The sequence below is a fragment of the Galeopterus variegatus genome, unplaced genomic scaffold (genome assembly GCF_000696425.1).
Source record: "Galeopterus variegatus unplaced genomic scaffold, G_variegatus-3.0.2 Scaffold370, whole genome shotgun sequence".
Lineage (NCBI taxonomy): Eukaryota > Metazoa > Chordata > Mammalia > Dermoptera > Cynocephalidae > Galeopterus > Galeopterus variegatus.
Genome location: NW_007726481.1, coordinates 46,908 through 59,098, shown reverse-complemented (window position 1 = coordinate 59,098; position 12,191 = coordinate 46,908). Strand labels below are relative to the sequence as shown.

Below are 12,191 nucleotides of genomic sequence, written 5' to 3'. Positions count from 1 at the left end.
ATGCCCAGCCCCTGGATCAGAGAGAAAGATTTGAGAGTGCCTTGCGCCTCCTGTCTCCTTGCCAGTCAACCTTGCAAAATAAAGCCTTTTCTCAAAAACCGGTGCCGCAGTATTGGCTTCTGTGCATATTAGGCAGTGAGCCCTTGCTCAGTTACAATACTACTGTGTTGCTTACTTACACTGAAAACATTATTTTTTCCAATATATTAATGGGATATCATATTTTTTTTACTGTTAAGTCCTTATGTGTGAATAAATGAAAGAAAATGATTGTGATGCCAAACAATCACAGATTGTCCACATGAGTGGCTGAGACAGTCACATTTCTGCTTTATGATGATTCAGTGTACAAAACTTTTGTTTCATTCACAAAATTATTAAAAATACGATATATAATTACCTTCAGACTATGTGTATATGGTGTATGAAAACCATAAATGAGTTTTGTTTTTAGACTTGCTTCCCATCCGCAAGATATCTGATTGTGTATACAGAAATATTCCAAATTCCAAGAAAATCTGAAGTCCAAAACACTTCTATGCCCAATTATTTCAGATAAGGGATACTCAACCTGTATTTTCACTTAAACATACCTTAACTATTTCTTCAATGAAACAAATGTGAGAAACAGGATCTCTTTTCTTGGCTAATACTTTTTGTAGATGTTGTACCTAAGGGCGGGGGGGGGGGGGGGGGGGGGGGGGGGGGGGGGGGGGGGGGGGGGGGGGGGGGGGGGAGGAAGAGAATGTAAATTACTGGATATTTTTAAATGAAACAAATGTAAAGCTCAGGCACTGGAAAAGCAAGGAAAGGGAAATGGCATCATGCTAGAGCCTTTACATACATAATAATCAGCTAATGGAGATATTTTGAAGGCTCAGAGATTTTAAAAGACCTGCACAAGGTCACACAACTTGGAATAACCAGGAGTTAATCCATAATTAATGTTGTTTCCACTCCCTAAAATATTTACCTGTCTACAAACAGCACAAATATGGTCCATAAGTTTCTCCATATTGGTCCAGAGGGAAGCACGAAAAGCTGCAGTATTTCCTGGGGTTGGCATGGTAGATCGTCCAGGACCTCCTGGTTATGAGTGACCAAAAAATAGCAAAAATAAAAATTCCAAAATACAACAAAATTTGTTATTATGAAAAGCAAACAAAAGCTAAAAAATGAGAAATTCCTTCCTCAAGAAATAATTTCTTATGAATGATATAAAAAAGAATCTTTACCATTGTGTTTAAGAAAGAAAGAAAAACAAAACACACACACACACACACACACAACTCACACATCCAGAAAGGATAAAATGAAAATGAATAAAAATGATTTTCCAAAATAGGGATGAGGGTGGTAGAAAATGGAACAAGGTGAAAGGTATAGGAATAAAAGTGAGTTTTTTCCAAAATATTTTGAATCCACATAAATGTTTAACATATTCCAAAAATATATTTAAATTTAGAAAAAAACGAAAAAAGCAAACTCTAAGACTGAATACAAACAAATACAGAAACAAATGAAACTAACTGTACATCAAATTGATAACACAACCACATGGGGGGAAAACAATTCAAGTAATTTTTAATCTCAGAACCCTGACTAGTGAGATATACTTTAGGGGCAAAAAGAATTACAAAGAAATATTGAACTAATTTACTATAGATTTGTTGCTGGATGTGGTATTGATGTAGTAATCCTGAAACTAGTTTAGATATATTTTAGAATAGAGCAAATTTCTCACTGTAAACAGAATAAGGATACAAATATGTAATGGGGATTAGAGGTATTTCTCAACTCTGTCCACTGAAAGGGCAGAGAGACAGTGACTCTTAAATAGTAATAAGCACACCTAGTATCCAAATATTGATTTCTAAGCACCATTTCCCAATTTAAAAGTTAATGAAACAAGGCTCATTAGAGAAAAGAGTAATTCCATATGTGGAGCAGTGAAAATACAAAGTGCACCTGGCACATACTGTGCCAGAGAGCAAAGAAATGTTCAAAAATAAATGGAGAATTCTCAAAACAATACATCAACTTTACTGGAGGGGGCTTCCACAAAACAAATTTGGGAATATTTGGCCATCCAAAATAATACTGATGGTAATGGATTATAAAACAATGATTAAAAAAATAATTCATGAGTTCACAGTGAAACTCAAACATTTTAAAAGGATGAGAATTGCTCTTTACAAGAGTTCCAGTTAAATGCAGAAAGAATGACAGAATTAGGGGAAAAAAAAATCACCATTTTGCAACTACTGATGTAATAATTAATTAAGGAAAAGATTATCAAGGGATACCAAAACACTAGGTGAAATGTTATGGGGAACAATATACTCACATGGTCTCAAAGTATGCACCACAAATTACTAATTACAAAGAAAAGAGAGTACTTTACAAGGAGCAATCCAGCATATAACACTTCAACAAAGTGATCTCATCTAACATCAGCAACAGTGGAACAAACTGACAAAATTTTGTTTCCTAATATGATGTAATGGGAAATATACAACATCACCTTACTACCAGTATGTTTCACCCTGAATCTAATCATGAAGAAACAATCAGATAAATCCAGACAAATTCAGATTACGGGGTCTCCAAACATGTTAATGCCATAAAAAATAAAAAAGCAGTGAGACTATTTCTGATTAAAGGAGAGTAAAGAGACACAAACAGAAAACCATGATCCCTGATCAGTTTCAGCAGGGGTAAAAACAGGTGGGAAAAACTTTGGGGGAACAACTGAAAAATTTTGAATATGAATTGCATCTTAAATAGTATTAATGTATCAATGTTAAATTTCTTGAGAGTGAGAATGTCTACAGATGTTTTGTATGTAACACATACACAAAGCTATTTGTACAGGTCTGAATGTTTCAACATAAAAAAATGTATTTAATCACAAATTTAAAAGCATAAATTTCAGTGCAAACTAAGGTTAGAAACCAGGTAGTAGAAGAGCTCACCAGTGGTTAGATGGTCTATGTCCCTGCTTTTAAAGAGGACAAATCAAGAAAACCAGAGGCACTCTGTGCATGTAAGCTGAAGCATGAAGCACTCTAGTTCTTCAATAATTATAAATTTAGAGAAGAATTAACTTTAACAAATAGATGCTATTATTTTTTTAGTCTGAAAATAGGTGGAAAGCAACAAAAGAGAGAAATCTAGAACAAAGATGTTGGCTTTAATAACATAATTCCTGGGCTAGCCTGTTAGCTCAGTTGGTTAGAGCACGGTGTTATAACACCAAAGTCAAGGGTTTGGATCCCTGTACAGACCAGCCGCCAAAAAAATAATAATAATAATGATAAAAATTCCTGTTTGAAATCTGAATCTAACTTTTTAAATTATTTGCAGTGTTGTGCAAAGACTTAAGGGAAGGCATACAGGGAATATATAACATTGTAACAATCTGCAGTTTTCTCATATGTTATATAAAGAATGAACTTATAACAGTGAGGAAAGGATATGTAGTTCCTTTGAGAAAATCAGAAAATATGAATAAAATTCCTAGAATATGTATGGCTTGGTTTTATTATAAAGAATTATGCAATTCATCAATTCATTATTCTCTTAAAGTAAACACAAGCAGAAATATAAGGTATTATTATGTGCTTGTATTACCTTGGAGAAACTGAGGCACAGAGTGATGAGATCACAACCACTGGTTCAACTAGTTCTAGAGGCCAGGTCTTCTTACTTACAGTACATAAAGAGTTTTTGTTCTCATAAGCAAAATAAATGTTGTTGAAGATATAAACATGACAGAAATAATCAACTGACTGAAGACAGAACAGCTGTATAAAGGAAGGGGAGGAAAACTAATTAAAACAGAAAAACAGGTGCCATTATCAGTTACCTTTAATAGATCCAAGAAACTAAACAGTGTCATAAACTAAGTTTTATTAAAGTAATAAAAGAAACTAAGAGTTCCTCAAATAAATAATACTTGAGAGTTATTTCCAGTTAATGATAATGGACTAAAACCATTTCCTATTCTCTTCTCTTGAAAGCCAGTGAGAATAAGAACAAACAAAAAAATAGAGAAAATGTCAACTTCAAAGAAACAAGGAATCAGATAAAACCTCAATCTTGAGATTATGAAGCATGCTTGTAAAATGCTAAAGAAAATAAAAATGAAGAAGGAACTAGTTAGCTGACACCTTAGACCATTAGCAAAAAACAAATAACTGTTCAAATCAATTGTAAGAATTTGGACAAGCTATCCAATGATTCTTTTACTATATCTGAGATCTACAGACATGAATGGGCCAGGGAAGAAGCCAGTATAATGTCCAAAAAAGAAAAGCAGAAGGAGAAACCTACTGAAATGATATTAACATTGAGAGTCTATTGGGAGTAAAGTGAGATGAATGACGGGGGAAAAAGCTGAGCATGTTAGATTTTCAAATAGAAATGGCTTAAATAGCTGTACTAGGAGCCACACTAACCTCTTGAACAGTCCAAAATTTGAGGGAAAACACACTTGCAAGGTAAAAGGAAACAACAAATTGGTCAATGGCTATTACAGACAACAAACCTAAATTAAAGTGTAGACTGCCCAAGGCTTATCCCCACAACCACTCCTACTATTTTTCAACAAATAGTAAGGACTTTTTGAAGACGCATAATAATCAGAAACAAAGCAACATGGACAGAAATGGAAACCATCATATTAAGTGAAGTAGTTGTGACCTGAATCTCACTCATATGTGGAATCTAAAAAAAGGAAAAAGAAAAAAAGAAGTGGTTTTTATAGAAGTAGAGAGCAAAATAATGGTTACCAGAGGGTGGGGGGAGGGTAGACTAACGAAACGAAACTATGCTATCTACCCTCAGTGAATCACTGTGCATTATATGCATATTTTCAAACAACACACTGTACTACACAAATATATACAAGTAAATTTTGAGATAAAAATAAAAATTAACACTTGGCCAAATTATTCAAGTATAAAGGCAAACGACACTATCAACTATGCTAGAACTCAGACAACACAGTACCCATGAAACATTTTTGAAAAATCAACTATATTATGAAATCCAGGCAACTGAGGGATGAATATAAAAATGGAGGGGTCATATTAAAAAGACCAGAGATGAGACGCAAATCATTTAAAAAATAAAAGAAAATTAAAAACCATTGACTATTAAAAACTAATATAACAACAAGCAAATGAGTGTAAGAGAGGATGGAAGTTTAAGTGTGCCAATTTCCCACCTGTAGTGGCAGGCAGGCAATGGATTTAGTCTAAAATTTAAATGTAAAGAATGACTTTAATTTCTTAATGTTTTTCATCATCTTTTACTCATTCTTTCTAAATTTAGAGGTATCTTTTAAGATCTAATTTCTTGACTTCAAGTCAAGATGGTGGAAGAGACAGTCCCCAGTGTCACACTCTCACAAATCAACCAATTTACAACTATAAAAAAGCATCGACAGCCAATCTGGGGCCACTAGAGCTCAGGGGAAGAGGAGAAGAGACCTACGGAGAGCATGAAAGTGGGAGAAGCCATGATGAGGGAAAGAAAGAACCACTCTAACCATTTCGAATCCCAGCTGCTTCCAGGCTGGAACTGCTGAGCACATGGAGCGGGAGCTGGCAAATTCTGCAGTTGGGCCTTTCGTATGGAGTTGATTGGAGGCAGCAGAGGAGAAGAGGACCTTGGTGGTCCCCAGGCGAGCAAGGCCACTAATAGTATCTCCATGGACCCACACAGGAGTGAGGAGCCACAACAACTGAAAAAAGGAGCCACTCACAGGCTGGTGAGTCATCGCAAGGGACTGGAGCACGGCCTGTCCCATGAGAAGTGTTTGGAACATGGGCAGTGGCTGGCAGAAAACTGGGGCACAGAAAAGACAGCTGATCTCACAACCCAATCAGTGAAGGACCACTAAGAGGAGACTGGTCAGGAATATAGAATTGCAGGAGGTTCAGACTGATGAAAAGACTCAGGCCCAAACCAGAGTTTCTGCACAACCCAGGAGCACCAGATTTCACTAGACTCAGAAGTTCCTATAAAGTCAACCATTAAAACATGAGCTGCACAAAAAGCCTTCCCTAGGAATCAGCAGCAAAGCAGCAATTTAGCTTAACCACAGAGCTCAAGTACTGGTCCCCACATGAAATTTCCCCATTTTAAGAAGTAAGCAAGGGACAATAAATTATTTCCAGTGCAGAGTTTAAGTGGTGGGAACAGCAAATAATCCAACAAAAACTGGAAGAAAAGCTAAGTACCCAAAACCAGAGACAAAGTTTGATATTAACTAGAAAAGGTCTCATTTCACCAAAGAACACCTGTAACATTTAGAAGGACCAGAAGTCCCCTGGGCTACCAAGCCAGAAATGGGGGAGGGCCAGGGACCTCATCCATGTCCCCCAACACCTGCAACAAGTCGCAAGGGTGGGGGCGTCAGGCCTCAGCCACACACCCCCCTGACACACACAACCACTCCAAGGACCACCACCTAGCTGCCACAGGAAATGCCCTGGGCTCTCCCAAGCTGGGGCAGTGGGGGGGCTGAGGGCCTCAGCCATACCCTCTCAACATGCATAACCAGCCCTGCAATGACCACTGAGACGCCAGAGGAAGCGCCCTGTGCTCACCCAAGCTGGGGGGTTGGGGGTCTCAGGCCTCAGCCATGTCCCCCCAACATCTGCACCCAGCCCGGCAATGACCAAGCCACCACTAGAAGCCCCCTGGTCTCCCCTGTGGGAATGAGGGGGGTGCCACAGGCCTCAGTCCCAACCTCCTCCTTCCTCCTTCTTCTATCCCATTTCCCTCCCCTTTCCCTTCTCCCCCTCCCTCCCAACTGCTCCGCAACATCATAGAATCTAAACAAATATATTAATAATAATTTTTAAAAAGATCTAATTTCTTGTGAAGAAGCATTATGTGAAATTCATCAAGCCCCTCACATAAATTTTTAATTATTCTGTTGAACTAAAGTAAAATTTTATTTTAAAAAGTATACATCTAAAACAGGCAAGGCTAAACTATAGTGCTTAAACTTTTTCATCCTCATGTGCAAATTTTTAAAAAACACAGGAAACTATTAATATAAACATGAAGATAATGATTACAAATGGCAGGAGGGAGGGGTTATGATTGATATGGAATACTAAGGGGTTTCTGGGATGGCTGGCAAAGTTGGCAGCGCTCCCGGCGAGAGTTCGGATCCCATATAGAGACTGGTCCGCTCACTGGTTGAGCGCGGTGCGGGCGTGACACCAAGGGTTGCGATCCCGTTGCCGGTCGCGGTACAGGTGCAACACTGAGGGTTGCGATCCCGTTACCGGTCACGAAAAAAGACAAAAAGGAGAAAAAAAAAAAAAGATTTTTTAAAAAGCATATATCTTAAAATTCTATTTCTGACTATATATGTATTTATCCATTCATCCTTCTATAATACATAATATATACAGAAATATATGAACTAATATTCACCTATCTAGTAACAACAATAGTTTGTGGGTGATGAAATATAGATATTCCATTTTGTCTTCTTTTCATCCTCTTTCTTAATTGCTGGACTTCCTTTATATTTCTGCTTTATTTTTAAATATTTCAGGCATACAAAAAAACAAATACAATAACATTACAAATATTGGCCACCAAGTTGAAGAGCTAATGGTATCTTGAATTTGGAGTTTATCATTCCAATGCATGTATTTATACTTTTATTACATATGTGCATATACAAAACAGTATATAAATATAGTATCATAATATATATCTTTCTACAATTTACTTTTTCATGTATCATTTTTGAGTATTATCTATATTGATCAATTTATTAATTTAAATACTATGTAGTAAACCACTTACTAAATAAACTGTTTTTCCACTAAACGAACAGTTTTTACTTTTTCATTTTATAACTAATAGTGCAATAAAAATTCTTATGCATACATGCCAGAGTTTCTCTAGGGTACATTCTTATAAGAGAAATTATAAGATCACAAGGTATACATATTATTTAGTTTAGAGATCAAATTGATAAAACTAAGTAGTTGAGCCATTTCATTCTCCTACAGTCAGTACACATGAGTTTCTGTTTTTGTCCATCACTTAGTTCTGTCACAGATTTTGCCAATCTGATGATTGAGAAGTATCATCTTGTTTAATTTCTATTTCCCTAACGACGAGTTTATCTGCTAAAAAGAAGGTGAACATCTTTTTACATGTTTTTTGAATATGTTCTTCTGTGAAGTGCCTATTCATATTCTTTATCCATTTTTTCAGTACAGTTGTTTTATCTTTTTCTCATTGAATTACAGGCTTTTTTTATGCATCCGAAGTAACTTTTTTCTCCTTAAAATCATATCAGGTTACTACAAAAAATAAGTAGAAAAATAGGAACAAAAGATATGAATCTTTCCATGAACTTTTTGAAGTACCCTTGTATTATGTTACATATTTTTAAAACTCTAAAATGATCTTTTGGGGTTTTTATTATTTGGTTTTTTGGGGGGGTTTTGGCTGGCTGGTGCAGGGATTCAAATCTATGACCTTGGTGTTTGAAGGCTGCACTCTAACCAACTGAACAAACCGACCAGTCCAGAGTTCATGGAAGGATCTGTATATCTTTTTTTTATTTGTTTTTTGTTTTGTTGGGGGTTTTTTTGGTAGCTGGCTGGTACCAGGATCCGAACCCCTGACCTTGGTGTTATAACATAGCGCTCTAACCAACGAAGCTTAAACTTACAGAAAATTTGCAGGTATTATAAAAAAAACTTTTTTCCCTAAACCATCTGTAAGTTACTTAAGTGATGCTTCATCACCCTTGAATATTTTAATGTGTATTTCCAAGAAACAAGGACATTCTCCTACCTAACCTCAACATAACCAACAAGGTCAGGAAAAAACATTAATAATGCCTATGTAACATTTAAAAAAAAAATAATAGTGATTATTCGTTTTTAAAAAATAATAAAGAATTAATGCTTAAGATTTCTGCATTAAAACACAGTATCCAGGGCCGGCCCGGTGGCGCACTGGAGAGTGCGCCGCTTGGGAGCGCGGCGGCGCTTCCGCCAAGGGTTTGGATCCCATGTGGAGACCAGTTCCCGCTCACTGGCTGAGCGCGGTGTGGGCACAACACCGAGGGTTGCGATCCCATTACCGGTCAGTAAAAAAGACAAAAAAAGAAAAAAAAAATAAAACAGAAAACACAGTATCCACTCCTCAACAGATGGTAATAAGGTGGCTTTAAAATTCTATTCTTTCGGGCCGGCCCGGTGGCACACTGGAGAGTGTGCCGCTTGGGAGCGCAGCGGCGCTCCCGCCGAGGGTTCGGATCCCAGGTGGAGACCGGTTCCGCTCACTGGCTGAGCGTGGTGCGGGCGCGACACCAAGGGTTGAGATCCCATTGCCGGTCCCCGGTATGGGCGTGACACCGTGGGTTGCGATCCCGTTACCAGTCAGTAAAAAAGACAAAAAGGAATAAAAAAAAAAAAAAAAATTCTATTCTTTCAACAAAAGAGGCATATATGAGAATTGACAGCATGTGAATAATTGCTTTCATTTTTCTCCTATTCTTGACAACACAAGGGTGAATGAGATTAAAATGCTTCTGGAAATTTCAACATTAGATCAAACTTTCTGAGAATAATTGCTGGGAAAAGCTGAGAGTAAAATCTCCTTTGGCAATTCCTTTTCAAAGATCTCCTTCTGGAATTGTCTTAATACAGACCTATTCGGAGGGTAGGGCTAACCTTTAAAAAATCTCTTTAAGTTGTAAAATTCTCTTAACTCTTTATCTAATGCAACTTACTTATGAGTTACATATATTCATATGTTATTTAAGGTCACATATAGCAAATATAAAAATAAAAAATAAATGGCTACAAATCTTTTTTTAGTATTAGTCATGGAAAAGAACTGTTATTAATTCTATATAGGTTATTTCATTTATTCTTCAGGACCACGCTGTGATGATCAGAGTGCCTTCAACAGAAAAATGGGAAGAGAAATAGTGGAGACACTAAGTATAGATGACACTTTGGGGAATTTTTCTGTAGACTGAAGAAATAAAATGGGGTAGTAGAGGGCCAGCCCGGTGGCGCACTGGATAGTGCGCCGCTTGGGAAGCGCGGCGGCGCTCCCGCCCGAGGGTTCAGATCCCACATACAGACCGGTTCCCGCTCACTGGCTGAGCGAGGCGCGGGAGCAACACCGAGGGTTGCAATCCCGTTGCCGGTCCCCGGTCCGGTACGGGGGCAACACTGAGGGTTGCGATCTGTTGCCGGACACGGAAAAAAGACAAAAGACAAAAAAAAAAAAAAAAAATGGGGTAGTAGAATTGAAGAAAGATATAGAGACAAGATAGATTTGATTGTTTTTAAGAAGAAACAGATACAATAGCACAAATGCATGTGATGGGAAATAGATGCAAAGAAGGAAAAATTGACAATGTGGGAGAGAGAAGGCATCTGCTGAAGCAATACCTTAGAATGATAGTATCTAACACAAAAGCAGAGTGTTCGGACCTTGCTGGGAGAAAGCACAGTTCCTTTACACTAATAGGAGTAAAGAAAGAACATAAGGGGAGAAACAGAGATGGAGTTGCAGTAAGTAAGTGAGAGGTGTACATAATTTGTGGTCTTTTCTATTTTCTTCTGTGGAGAAGTGTGTTATATATGTGAATGTTATCATCAGGTACGTCCTGGCAGGAAAAGGGCTGTAGACTGCTAAGGTAGGATTACTCTTCACCAACTTGAATCTACCTTCCTTTAGACTTTGCTATAGTTGCAATATTCCCAAAGGTTTTTATCAGTTTCTATCTCTACAGTTAGCCATTTTGCTCCTGAGTGCTAAAATTACCATAAGGAAAAGTCCAGAAAGATAAAGTGGAGATGGCATTTCTTAAAAAATATTTTCTGTCTCAATAAGGAGTACATGTGAGGATAAAATTTTAGTTAAAAAAATATGTTCCTTTTTTTTTTGCATCTGTTTCCTTTCAACTAAATGATGCCACAGTTTATAGATCTTTATCCAGAAGTTCTGAATATACCAATTGGCCAGTTCAAATTCACTGATTAGACAAAAATGTTATAAATAAATTCTGAAACATAATTTCTTCTCTCATTTTCTATCTACTAAAACATGAGTCATTAGATTGCTTTGAAACATGAGTGTTTCACATACTATTCAAAGAACTTCTTAGTTAAAAATAAATAAAGAAGCTAAATATAAACCACATCCATACCTCTCACAGCTGACTGGGAAGGCTGACTCAAAACTTTGATGTCTAATGCATTGTTGATATTTTCTTCTAAAGTAGTGCAATATCCATCCACGACACTGGTAATGGTATCCTTCAAAGTTCCAAGATTATAGAAAACTTGAAGAGCTGTTCCGACTTGAGTTGGATTCTTAAAGGTGGGGTGAGGTGGGGTGGAAACAGATATAAATAGGAAAACAAACAAAACCAATATTAATCTACAACTTTTAGTAGTGCTGGAACAGTTACTACCATATTTTTAAATTATCAAAGACAAGAACAAAGACAATTTGGGGTTCTTTTTGTTCGTTTGTTTGTTTTTTTTTAAAAGATGACCGGTAAGGGGATCTCAACCCTTGGCTTGGTGTTGTCAGCACCACGCTCAGCCAGTGAGCCAACCGGCCATCCCTAAATAGGATCCGAACCCCTGGCCTTGGTGTTATCAACACCGCACTCTCCCGAGTGAGCCACGGGCCGGCCCAGAACAAAGACAATTTGGAACAAATATTATTTTTAGTCATTATGTTTTTCATAAAAGACAAAGTTAAATACTATGTGTATTATTTTCCTCCCTTTCCCTTTTTCTCCTCTTTAAAGGATATATCAAGTGTAGAAGTCTGTTGTATAATATTAGTGCTTATTTAAAATTTACTACCAATCCCTGTAAGCGGAGCCATCCTGGAACTAACAACCATCCTACATTTGCTCAGAGAATAAATAAATAAACTCTGCAGAGTTGACTGAGGGCTGAGCTATGCAACTGCTACTTACTATTCATTATATTTCATCCATTCATTCATTCTAACTACAAATATTTATACATTGCCCATTGTGTATTTGTCATAGTTCTGGGTGCTAGTAATAACAGTAGTGAAACAAAACCAATTAAGTCCCTGCCCTCATGGAGCTTATATGAGGGATCTTCAAAAGGTTTGTGGAAAGATTCATATTAACT

At 37.2% G+C, this 12,191-nt stretch overlaps 1 protein-coding gene across 2 annotated transcripts in view; it reads right to left on the bottom strand.

Annotated features, from left to right (window-relative positions):
* LOC103586736 (conserved oligomeric Golgi complex subunit 5) overlaps nt 1-11,300 on the bottom strand; it is a 190,207-nt gene extending 178,907 nt beyond the window's left edge. The window contains exon 1 of one of the 2 annotated variants that reach the window (XM_008568048.1): nt 11,222-11,300. The gene's annotated coding sequence lies outside the window, so the exon portion shown is untranslated. Of the gene's footprint in view, nt 1-593; nt 632-11,221 lie in introns of those variants that run through there. The other variant, XM_008568049.1, reaches the window with a different exon arrangement.
* Nucleotides 11,301-12,191: the final 891 nt, after the last annotated feature.